This window comes from Lepisosteus platostomus, chromosome 18 (genome assembly GCF_059453375.1).
Source record: "Lepisosteus platostomus isolate fLepPlt1 chromosome 18, fLepPlt1.hap1, whole genome shotgun sequence".
Lineage (NCBI taxonomy): Eukaryota > Metazoa > Chordata > Actinopteri > Semionotiformes > Lepisosteidae > Lepisosteus > Lepisosteus platostomus.
Window position 1 is genome coordinate 13,691,144 of NC_142628.1, and position 13,026 is coordinate 13,704,169.

At 41.5% G+C, this 13,026-nt stretch overlaps 1 long non-coding RNA gene across 1 annotated transcript; it reads left to right on the top strand.

Moving 5' to 3' along the window:
- Window positions 1-2,394: 2,394 nt before the first annotated feature.
- Window positions 2,395-8,493, top strand: LOC148645724 (uncharacterized). Its single transcript, XR_015928175.1, has 2 exons — window positions 2,395-4,519; window positions 5,363-8,493. It is a non-coding gene; the product is annotated as an uncharacterized LOC148645724 (long non-coding RNA).
- Window positions 8,494-13,026: the final 4,533 nt, after the last annotated feature.

Below are 13,026 nucleotides of genomic sequence, written 5' to 3' on the forward strand. Positions count from 1 at the left end.
GAAAGTTTTCTCTTTTTTACCATGAGAATGTACAAAGCTGACTTTTTCTTGACTGAACCCGTAGCTGCACAGCTGCTGCAGGTTGGTTTATCTGGAAATAAACACACACATCTGGAGATGATGAGTTTTCTATAGCTCCCCAGTGAGAAACAGGCTTATCTGAACTACAGAACCTTCGACTACACTTTCACTGCAGTAGCATTTCCAAAAACATCCTCACTGAGAGCCCATCAGCCTCTGGTTGCTACAGTCTCTTGTATAGAGGTTCACCATAGTGCACTAATGAAAAGTAAAGCAATCAGCAGTTACACATAGTTCTAATCCATAGTCATAGAAAGGTACACAACAGAAAGGTATGGTTAAGCAACAGTAAGAAGACAAAAAAGCCACTATAATTTAAGCATGGTAAATGGACCATGACACTAATTCATCTTGGTTAACTTTCACAGGAGTCATAGTGGGACTGTCTGACATTTACTGTGAGAGAGCCCTTCATCTCACCTTGTTTATTGAGAAGTAATTTACATGTAAAGTAATCAGTAAGTAGTTTACTACAGTAAACTTGTGTGGTATGTTCTGCAGTTTTCCTTCTGCTTTTTAATATTCTTTTTCAACCTTGGGTTTTCATGGCTTGTGACATGATGTACCATATCTCTGCATTCTGTACCATGCTTTTTCCACAGTCTTACTCTGCTTTGGTATAACACAATAAACTGTTGTGTGTAGCTGGTTTCATTAGCAATCAGTGATGATCTTGTTAAAAACAATTAAAAATCCACATTCAGCAATATTAGCAGTTTCTTCAATGAGTTTAATCTCTCCTGCTCCTTACAAACAACAGGAAATCTAACCAAGATGCTTGTCACCTTGTTGTCATTTTTACGTTTCGACTTATTCATCTATTTCTTTTAAGACTTGCTTCAGAAAGCCTTACATAGCCACATTCACCAAGTTTTGAAAGGGAAGTAAGTGACAAATTGGGGAAGTTAAAGGTATTTTGTGTGACATCATTTTTCTCGTATATTAATGCTCATTTACTAGCTTTTACCTGTCTGGACAGCCTAATGACTTCTTAAGGGCTGCAAAGATTTTGCATATAAAGATGAGAAATCAGCTAATATCTGGCAATTCCTAAATCTGTATGGGTAACATTGATGCATCTATACTCAAGAGACTAGTTATTCCAGTGTCTTTTAAAGGGCACACATTCAACATACATAACTTTGTAGTTTGAATATTTCAATTACAATGTGACTGAATTTAGAAGGCAACCAGGTGCACAGTGTCTGTCATGATCTACGTGTCTTTTTATCTTATATGAATACATGACATAATTGTGTGCATTCCCATACCGAAGCATCTTTCTGCATCACTGCTGGATAGACACATTCCAAAATGTGACGCTAAAAAAGAAAAAAAACCCAAACCAAACACCATCACTACCTTGGAGTACAAGAGGAGTGTCCCAATGAAGACACCTGTTCGTGGCTACATATTGTGATCGTGAGCTGAAAGCTGAAACTTAAGGAACACTTAAGGGGAACATGTCATTTTTAGTGTGACCGATCCCATGTTGTCCGTTTGGGTTTTACATAAGCTTGTTTGCATCTGGAGTCAGGGACGGATTTTGGTGTTCGTAGGCCCCAGACACTTTCACTCTGAAATATGCACAGAGAGGCATCAACGCAAATTGAATGACGTCGAGGGACAGGATGCACTTTAAACCAGTCTAACGTTCAACCCCGTGATTGATGGAGCGAGTCCAGCGACCATCACTTCGATGCTTCCAGTTTCTAGAACAGCCGCTAGATTGCGTAGGATTATTGATCTGGAGTCGATCGCAAGCATGTTGTTTCAGCTCGCTTTGCGTTAGTCACTACTGTTTCCCTCCTTCGTAGGCCCTAAACGTTTTGTAGGCTGCACAGTGCCTTAATGGGAAATCCGGCACGGTCTGGAGTGAAGAAAAAAACAAACAGATATGCTTTAGCACAGAGCCCAGCAACCCCCAAGGAGCTGATGTTTGGATCAGGACAGCCCAGAGATGGCCAGTGAGCTGGTCTGGCTTGACGTTGGTACAACAACAGCAGCTGCAGCTCACCAGCCGCACTGTCCAACCAGACCAGCTCCTTCACTGCTGAGCTTTGCCTGCACAGCAGCCAGTAATGGCTCATTGTGAACCAAGCGCTGGGAAGCCTGGACTCAGTGAAAATGGACCATTAGGCAACCCTGTTGTTTTAAAATCTGTTTCTTTTCCTGTGTCTGTTTGTGCTGAAATCAGTGTCTGTAAGGACGAAGATCTGGGTGACTTAAACAAAAAGAGGGAGAAAAATTAAGTGAATTTATAATGCACCCAAAGGGGTTTCAAGGGATCGTTTGTCTCCACGGTCTCGTATTTGAAAGGTTGTTGAAATGTTTGCCCGATTATTCGGCTCGCTTTGATGAGCAACATTACACTGGGCTGATGAGCAAAATCACAGATGTGCAATGAAACTAGTGAGATTATGCAGAGAGAGCTCATCAGGGATGCAGCAGTTAAAAACAGGCTCTTGTGGGCTTGATTTCCAAGAAACCTTCATCAGAAGCAGCAGGACGCCATTGTACGTTTTGGCATTCATGGGGAAAACAGATTTTTTTTTTTTAGTCGCTCGACACACCTGGCTCTCAGGAACCTCTCTCCAGCATCTCATTGCCGTTTAAGGAGAATCAGGCAGGACAAAAAAAAAATGGCTGCTAAAATCAAATTTCGACAAGAAGCAAACAGAAGGAGCAACGGCCGGTTTTACATGCGATTCCTAAAATAGAGACGAAGAAAACCCTGCTGAGATGAGTGAAAAATAGGGTGTATAAATAAACACTTGGAAAATATTCAATGTCATCAGTTTCTTGGGCCCAGAGGCAGCTGTGATTAACTCACCAACCACACCATCAGCCATGTGGTTTGTCAGAGGCCCCTTGTGCAAGGTGTTTGTATCTCTACTGTACTGCCAGACTCTCGTCCAGCCTGGCCTGTCCTCCATTCGAAAAAACAACAACAACAGTTTTTTGAAAAAAGGCTTGATCTCCCACCCGCTCCTATTTTTCTTTTAAGTCTGAAAAGGGGGTTAGTTTCTTTACCACCTCGTGTCTCTGTTCAGATACAGCTGTCGGAGGTGGATGTTGCATCTTTACGCCAATAAAAACAGCTGTGAGGAAGACTCGATACCCCCATACCAGCAGTGAGGAAGAGAGTTCCCCCCAAACAAAGTGGGGGGGGGGGTAAGACTGTACCCCCCAAATCAGGGGTGAAGAAGACTTCACCCCCCTCCAAAACAGGAGTGAAGAAGACTGTGCCCTCCATACAAGGGACGAGGAAGACTGCGCCCCTCAAGACAGTAGCGAGGAAGACTGTGCCACCCCCAACCCAGGGGTGAGGAAGATTGCACCCTCCCCCCAAACCATACCAGCAATGAGGAAGACTGGACCCCCCAATACAGCAGCAAGGAAATCTGCACCCTCCCCTAAAGCCAGCGTTGAAGAAGGCTGTGCCCCCCCTTGTACCAGTGGTGAGGAAGACTGCTCATGGCTTCCTCCAGCACTGGCCCTGGTCGGGCCTCGAGCCGTTGTCCCTGCGCCCCCCTGCCTGGGATATCACAGGGCTGTGCGCTTACACGCGTCTCCCAGGAGGGGTCGCCCCTGCGTGGAAAATCCTCACGATACCTTGGCCACTGGAAGACCACTCAACAGCAAAACAGGGATTGTGCCACACTTCACAAAGAACATGTTGGGCTTAAATATGTGCACAGTCATGGCTATTTAGCTAACTAGGTTTTTTCATTTGGGGTGGTACTGGGTTTCAGGGCTGGCCTTTTATCAGGCTCCTGTGTCAGATTATTGCCAAAACAAATTATTAATTATAATTATTATTGCTCTCGGATATTGGAGGCGCCCATGTCAAAATGATGAAGAAGAGGGATGAGGCCCCCTGCAGAATGGACGAGTGCAGAGAACTGTTTTCCGTTTCCTCCGCGTCCTGCGGAGTCTTCGAGCACCCTGTGTCCCTGTCCCCCCTCCCTCCCTCCCCTTCCCCCCCGCCGCCGCGCAGAAAAGGCCGTTGTGCTCGAGCTGCCGCCTGACCCTTGTTGTGAAAGTGTCAGGAGCGAAAGAAGTGTTGTTTGATCGCTGATGTCATGTCCCGTCATCTTTGTGAAATGTTTTCCCCTTTTGTCATTTTTTTGTCTTTCGAAACCGAAGCCGGAGCGGGCGGCGCCGCCCACCAGCGATCTGATGCTGAATTCTGTCGGTTTTACCGGCCCTCAGCTCTTGCCTTCACCTCCCAACCCCCCCCAGCTGGGGCCTGAGAGGCAGCGGTGAGCCTCCTGAGCTCTGCATAGTGTGCTCCAGTGGATACAGCCATACGACGCCCTCCTTAGCCACATCGCAATAATCTCATACTTCGCTTGCCTGTGTCAGACGTGGTGTCCTTGTTTGTGTAACATGGAAAGGCCGGTATAATATTGGTTTCCTGCCCCATTTATCCATGGTAAATACAGTACTTTTGAAAAACTAGATGATTAAGATACAGGAAAGATGCAGTACATGAGAGTGTGCCTATATTTACAGGACATACTGTATAAAACAGAAAAAGGAAGATGATATCTTCTGCCGAATCCACAATACCACACAGTCTGACTAGCATGCTGTCAACAGATAAATAAGTATACATACAGTATCAGCATAATGTAATAGAAAAATGCTTTTTCTTTTCAAAAAAACTACAATAAAAACATTTGATCACAGATCAGAAGATCTCCAACTGATATGGAGAACACGACTCTTGTTAGATATAATATAAAACATCCTTTCATAGAAGAGAGTATAGAACTTTCACAACTTTTTACAAGGTTTTATATACAGTTTTTGTACAAAATGAGGAGCAGAAACAGAATTATGTAACACACCACATACTACCCTAATTATGTGAAAAATAGTGCTTCTTATAATGTAAGAGGAGGGGGGCATTGACATTTCTAAAGTTTGTAAGGTTATGTTTGCTTCTCTTGTATAAAAGTCCTATTAAATCAATTCCTACTTTGATTTTCTCCTGCTGCATCTACACTTACTTTCTTAGGAGGGAAGAGCAGAAAATATCTTTTAGTCCTGTATTATCTACTTGTCAGCTGTCATTGTACAGAGATGTCAGTAGAGGAAAGAGACAAGGTTAAGGAAATGTGCATCATAAGACTCTTCTGGGAGGGGGAGGTCTCATGGAGATATTTTTTTATTTTCTTTTAGTTTCTATAATGACGGTGTAACTAGTAAATTTGCACTCAATTTGTTTTGTAATTTTGCACCTAAATGTGTTCTTTTTCATTTCCCTGGACAGTTTAGCGGAGTGTTACAATTTGAGCTGCAGCAGAAATGGAAAGAACCGTGCTGGTTTCCTGCTTTTCTCTAGCGAAACGGGGGTGTCTCACTGCCGCGTCGCCATTGAGTTGGGAGCTGTTTCGGAATTTGGAGGCTGCCCCCCCCGGATCTGACTGAGGAATGCGGCACGGGATCGAGACCAAACTGGACACCACTTTACTCTCGCTCTTGTCTTCCACCTTTTGTTTCGTAAAACTGCCTTCGGGATCTCGCCGCCTGACCCTTGCCCTCCCCAACACTTGTGCAGAGCAGTCTGTCAGAGCTCTGCTTGTGCTGACCTTTAAGCAGATATTTCCCAAATGTGTTCTTGTTTTTTTTGTTTGAGACTGGCGATGCGACCACTTCCTTTTAACCACGCGGCGTGTCTAATATCACCATGAACAGTAGTGAGGGATACCAGCACTCAATTCTTTCCAACTTGTTGGGAAAAAAAAGGCAAGAAAATCACCTCCATCAGACATGTAGCTGCTGTCTACATCAGCAGACGTGGGGCAGCTACTGTAGGAGTTGTGTAGGAGCTAATTTCTCATGGTCAGGCTCTGCTTGGCCAATTATGACATTACGGTTTGCCCCCAGTCATAAGAACATATGAGCAAAATTGCTTAAGTACATAAGAGCACAGGAGCATAACAGCATAAGAACAATCAAGAGGAGACCACTCAAGCCTTCTGACCCGTTTGGTAGTTAGCAGAAAAATGATCCAAGGATATCATCCAACCATTTCTTGAGAGATCCTTCGTTGCATAGCTTGTTCCAGACTCCCACCACCCTTTGAGTAAAGAAATGCCTCTTGTTAACTGTTTTAAATGCATTTCCACATGGTTCCCACTTGTGTGGAACTACTTATTTGAAACCTATTTATCATTTAACCCGTTTTGCAATTTATTATATATCATATTAAATGTACATTTTTGAAATTATTTTATTTTTGTGCTAGTGCGATATGTGTTTCCAAACCTGTTATAATCCCTATACATTGAGACGTTAAATCAGACAAACAAATTGCCCGATTATACAAAGAATGTTAGCCTAATATGTCACAGATCCTATCGCACCTCAGGATAAGGATGATATATTGTGTTGAGTTAATTTGCTTTATAATTGCACTTCTAACTTAATTTCACAATATCTTACAGTCGTCTGTGTGAAGTTCTTTCCAACTGTTAGCACTTTCTCACGTCCGAAACTCTCTTCTCCTCAGGTCGCAAAACCTATTGACTCGCAACTATAAACACTGATCACGCAATCTGAAGAAAGGCATTTTCTAACTAAACTAAAATGGGTCCCTTTTTGCAGCCACCTTGGATCTGTGAAAGGCATACGACTCATGTGTAACTCATAGAAGGGTGGCTTTGAAAACAAATGATCAATTTTGTGGGGAGAAATCTGGGATTGTTAAGATTCGAACAGGTTGTTTTGAATCTTAACAACCCCTGTAGTACCAACTGTAACAGGTTGTACTGTGTGCTGGGTTTTCTAGGTACTTTTCTATTGGGAAGGCATGTAAACAGATAGAACAAAGGTCCTGGTTATTGTACCTGGAAGTTAAACACACATCTGGGTGTGTTCCAAAGATCCAGGCTTTATACAGGATAGGAGAGCCCTTGGATTGGAGATAGTCTGGCTTTGTTCCATACGGAAAAAACAAATCGGTCACAGTATGCACAGTTGCAAACATTACTGTCAGTGCCCTGCGTCTCACATCAGGTGGTTCAGTGCATCTTATTGAGATGAAGTAGCGTCTGGACACCTACCATTGACATGAAACAGCGTTTAATACAACTTAAGGAGTCTGTGAATTAGTTCTGGCTGCAGCTGTGCTTTGCTCTCCATATTCCTAGCATCTTTTTGGAACAAAAAAAAAATATTTCAATGCTAGTGGGTGTTATTTATATATGTTTATTTATAGTTCTGCCACTGTCAGGTGCTGTTCAGAATCTCAGAGGGGTTTGGGGTATGTGTCAGCAGCACAGTACTTTCAGCAGCTGTGTAAAATGGATTTTGGATCGGCTAAGAAAAAGCATGAGCAATATTCCTTCAGTTACATAAAAGAATGAATTTTGGAGCACAAGAAGACCTTTAAATCTTACAGGGCTTATGGGGGACAAAACGCACACTTAGGAGCATAAAAAATGAATGTATTATGCAGGAAGCAAGAATTTGTGAATGTGAATGTATTATGCAGGAAGCAAGAATTTGTGAATGTGAATGTATTATGCAGGAAGCAAGAATTTGTTTGTGCTAGAGACAAGCGCTAAGTACAACACCCCTGTAATTCATTCTCATTAGTTTGACACAAACTTAGTAGGTCACTGCATTTCCAGTGTTTCTGAATATTTTCCGGGGAGAACAGATTGAATTCTTTGCTGCTATTACATGAAGGAAAAGACTGTTAAAGGCTAACCCTATCCACTGTGCACTGTTCAGTGATCAGCTGGCAGCAGTTTGGTGCAATGGTCAGTATTTTCAAATTGTAATTTAATGGGTTCAGATCTTTGTAGTAATACTGCTGTTGCAACCTCGAACAAAGTGCTTCACCTGAATTGTTCAAATTAACCCCCTGCTGTATAAATAGGTGCAAATATAAGCTGCTTTGGATAAAAAGGGCAAACAAATAAACTGGTTAGCTGCACAGACAACAATCTGTAAAAAAAACAACAAATTGCTCTGGAATTACCTTTTCCAGTGTGGATACTGTTTTCTACTGTAAAGCCAACAGCACATCTGTTTAAGAGCAATGTCAAACAGAAAAATGAGTCACAATTGTAGCATTGCTGGATTATGTAGTAGGTCTTTCCCAGAGATAACATAACCAGCACACAAATCAGTAATAATTTGTGTAACTATTAATATAGCGCTGATTTTACCTCACCAGATATGTGTGGATTACTGTACCTCGTTATCTAATGTTGTAAGTTTCCACTGTTTGATTGATTCTTTAATAATAAGCCTGAAATGACAGCTGAAGGCATGTCTCTGGCTTTGTGGCTTGACTCTGCGATTGTTTTAGAGCGTGACAATGACCAGCTGGTACAAAAAAAAAAAGACCGAAACTTGCTGATTTAAAAATAAAGAATCCTTTGAAATATCTATTGTTTCACAATCTGCATTAACGGTCATTTAATAAACATATCCTGCGGCAGAGACGCTTTTCAAAGTCTCTTTCAAAATCACAGAAAGATAAAGGGTGCTGGGTAAAAAATCACCAGACATTATATCCACTGTGAATATAAAACACACTTCATAGTCCAGACTGGGTAGTCCACAACGTAAATGGATAAGGACACATTCAGACACTCTTGCAGACCCATCTGAAATACATGAATAAGCCAAATCAAATTAGCATCATCTGCCCAGTGCTTTCTATATAACTATTTATCCCAGACAGGAGATCGTTTTATTATGTCAAGGGTCCCTATTTGCACATTTTCTGTACATTTTACATCATTTATTGTGCTTTTTTTTCATATACAGATTTTCTTTGGTGTAGCATTTATACAAAAGCCTCTAGACTGAGACTCTGCAGGTTCTATTCTGGGCCAAGTCAGTAGCTGACAGGGATTGCCCAGGTGGCTCAGGTTTGGGATTAGCCCGGCAAGGCCCAGACAGTGCAGTGATGTCAGCGCCAGACACACCTCTCCACCAATCAGAGCTGCGCCTCCTGTAGGGCCCTGCAGAGCTTGCTGCCTGTCACAAAGCACGAAGGCACGAAGGGTAGGCTGGTCTGGGGGGCCTGACTCAGTGACAGAGCGTCACTTTGAGTCTTCCTCGTTCTCCCCTTATGGGTACAGGGGTCACCTCTGAGAGTCAAGGCATCGTCGGCCCATCCATGACATGGATCTATCAAGTTAAAAAAAAAGTCAGTGATTGCAATGTTTTATTAAAAAGTAAAAAAAGACGTTTGAGGCCTGCTACATGTCTGTGGAAAGCAAAGGGAAATGGTTACAGTTGAAGCTGGCAATGCCGGAGAGAGTGTTCATCCAGCTGCAGAGATATTTATATCAGTGTTTCAGGAGGCACTAGCTGTACGAGGCTATTTTCAAAACTTCAGAGCAAAATTTGCCCTGGTGTTCTAAAAGTCAAAATGTACATGGTGCTACTCCAACAAGAGACACTCGTAAAGATGCACAAGAGGACAAAGAGCACTGTACGGACGTTTGTGTGAAACAATGCTGGGTTTTGTTTGTGTAACAAGATCCTCAAGTGCCTTGCCTTGCCAGTTAGCTAAAATTATTTTTTTTTTGTTATTTTGAGACCACAATTGCTTAAAAGGTATCATTGATTTTTTGTTTTACATTTCCAACAGCTAGGAAAACTTTGATCATTTTAGACAGAGGAACAGGGATTTAATGCTTGAGAAAAAATAGATATTGTATATCCTGAGCTTTTCAAAGCCCCTGCTTTGAAACTGGACATGAATAAAGGTCTTAAATTCCTTTATGTATAAAAATTAGTGGCGGAGGAGAGGCTGTACGCACAGCAGGTTTGGGAAAGCCACAGTGGTCGCAGGGCATACTGATTTAGACTGCAGAGCTGTGCTTGTGTGTGTGTGCGTGCGTGCGTACGCGCGAACATGCAATTGTGTGGTTTCAACAGGTAAACAGCACCTGGTTGCGGTTCTTCGCCACTTCACTGTCTAATCAAAGGCGGTTAATGAACAAAAGCTCTCTCTGGTTTTAAATCCGGTAACCAGGACATATGAGGGAACTCAAGTGAGCCGCATTCTTTTTCATAAACGAGAGGGATTTTTTGCTCTCTTCATTCAATGAGGTTTAGAGATAAAATCAGATAAGAGATAAAAGGTGTGGACTGTCCTCAGCTCGTGTTGCCCAGTTTTCTTTTTCAGGGAACGAGGATGTGTGTCCTCCCAGCCATTCCTGAGATCAACAGAGCTGAGGAAAATCCCTTCTCTCCAGCTTCTCCCTTAAACAGAACCCCTTTTGTGTGGGAAGATAATGTGAATATCTGTTTGGCTATCTGTCCATCTGCGCCTCTCTCACCTTAAGCTCTAAACATTGGACGAAAATATAAAAGGGCCAAGAAATGTAAACAACAGTTTTAATCTTTTTATTTTGTCCCCAGGAACAATGAATTAAAATCTACTCTGTCACAGACCCTGGCAAAATCCTTAAAATTTAAACTTTAATGGTGTTAATACGTCAATCTCATCACAGCAATTTTCGAGCGCTTCATCTTAGCTTGCTGCTAAAAAATGAAAGCACAAATTAGCAACTTAATGAATACAGATTTGAATGGATTCATCACTCTGCTTCAATGTTAATATGTGACTATGTTTTTGAAGGTGGTTAGGTTCTAATTTGTTCTCATTCACCAAACAAGTAAGAGAACAAAGAAAGATTTTTTTTTTTTACGTGCATCTGAAGGAATAATTAAATGTTATGTTCTTCACATGCACTGCAAGTCTTTGAAATAAATCATTACATGGAATGTCCACTAATTGGATGATGTTGGTTGTCTTCCTCCATTAGTCTGGACATCTACTCCTGAGGGGGGAGGTGGTCTACCTGATCCTTAGGGTGCATGATGGGACTTATAATAGTCATGAGGCCAAGTTTGTAGGAGGTGGGAGCAGTGGAAGGCCACACAAACATGAGAAGACCATGCAGGCTTCACACAGAAAGTGCTCCAGCCAGGAATTTAACCCTGAGCCAAGACCTGTGTGAAAGAGTGCTAACCACTGCATTTCCATATGGCGCCTAGTTTGGTCTAAAACGTCTTTCATTTTATTGTCTCTGGAGTGTATTTTCTCTTGATGGTATCAGCTTAACTGGCGGATGGATCGGTGACTACACAATCAAACACAATTGTGTGGTTGAGATTACAAATGTTTTAGGGCATATTTTTAGTCTGGAGAGACAGATGGTGAAAGTGTTTTCATTATGCTTTTTTGTTTGTTTCTGGAACATTCAAAAACTGCCAGTAAAGTCTCCCTGAATTCCACCTCTCCTTTCAGTTTATTCAGTTACTTCAGCTGTCTTTTAAATGAACATGACTGAATCATGAGATATGCAGGACCCATCTCTCCATTTAAATTCCTATATAAAACCTCCATCCTTTGCTTTATTCAGTTAATTAATTTATTATCATTATTGTATCCTCTTTTACTTCAACTATGCGTGTTAACGAATCCCACCAAACACATAACACACAATCCAGGTGGGGCTGCACACTGGTGGTGGTGGAGGGGATCCCCATTACCTGTAAAGCGCTTTGAGTGGAGTGTCCAGAAAAGCGCTATATAAGTGTAAGCAATTATTATTATTATTATTATTAACCCAAAGAAATACAACTAACCTCATGTTCGTTAAAAACATTAAAAAAAAACTTAACCCCCATCACCACCACCACCTTAGATCTCTTGGGCCTTCTGTATACTTAAAAAAGAATACAACTCCAGTTCCTGTTTATTCTTCGCCAACCTCCCCCCCAGTGATTACTCAAAGGAAACCCTGTATCTCCACAGAAATCTTATCAGAAGAGCCCTGCTGTCAACAGCTACCAAAAACTGGAGTCCAGTCAGAAACACTGCCAGGCCATTATCCCCATGTAAGCATCTCTTCGATGGCAGCTACATGAGTGTCATCCCAGGATTCTGACACAGAGGACCTACAGCATGCAAATCCTTCTCTCCTCAGTGGGGAAATAGGACACAGGGCATGAGTCAAGCAGGACCGAGACACCAAGACATACCATTGTTCTTAGAGTCTCCTCCTAATCTCTGCAACCTTGAGGCTCGCTTGCATTTGGTCTTTATTGGAAAAGAGTGTCGCTGATTTTTATTAAGTAGTGAATAATATTTTAAAAATTACAGTATTGTTAATATGCTGCATATAAATTATAAGATAATGTTATATCAAGATACTATATACTTGACACTAAATATTATAGCAAGAAATCACATTAACTAATAATTAACTGCAGTGTCTTTAAAAACAGTATTCATTATTTTCGTATTAAGATAAAGCTCAATGAAGTCATGGTAATTAATTATAGCTTATGTACACATGGCATGGAGAGGCAATAGGACATTACAAGACCAACTTGGATTCCTCCCACAAGCTGTGCTATGCCATCAGTACCTTTAGTTTAAACTATTTGAGGATGCAGATGACAGGCTTTAAAGCCCAGATGTGAAATTTCACGCCTGAGAAAAAAATAATAGAACGGAACATTGTGTATTTAAATCCACTTCATCTTAGGATCAGAAACAAGTGTATTCACTTGCACAACCTTTGAGTTTGGCTAACATAAATTCGATTTTAAATTAATTATGCCATGGATATCATAAATATCCACCAATGTGGACAAATAGGGAAAATAATCATACATTCTATGTGTCTTTATGGTCTCTCCTACTTTAAAATGAACATAACTAGGATACTGTATATAACTTTGCCTATAATGTCAAATGTTACTATAGGCAATTCTCCTGCACCTAGTGTTAAGCCCAGGGGTCACAATGGAGAACAGGTCCAGGAACTCTGACAACAAGCTAAGCCTTTTATTTTACATGAGAAAGAGGACTGTTGTTATATTTCATAGGGGATACATTCCACCTGATCCAAGTTACAGTTAGCTCCTCTAAAAGGAAGAAGTAGCAGT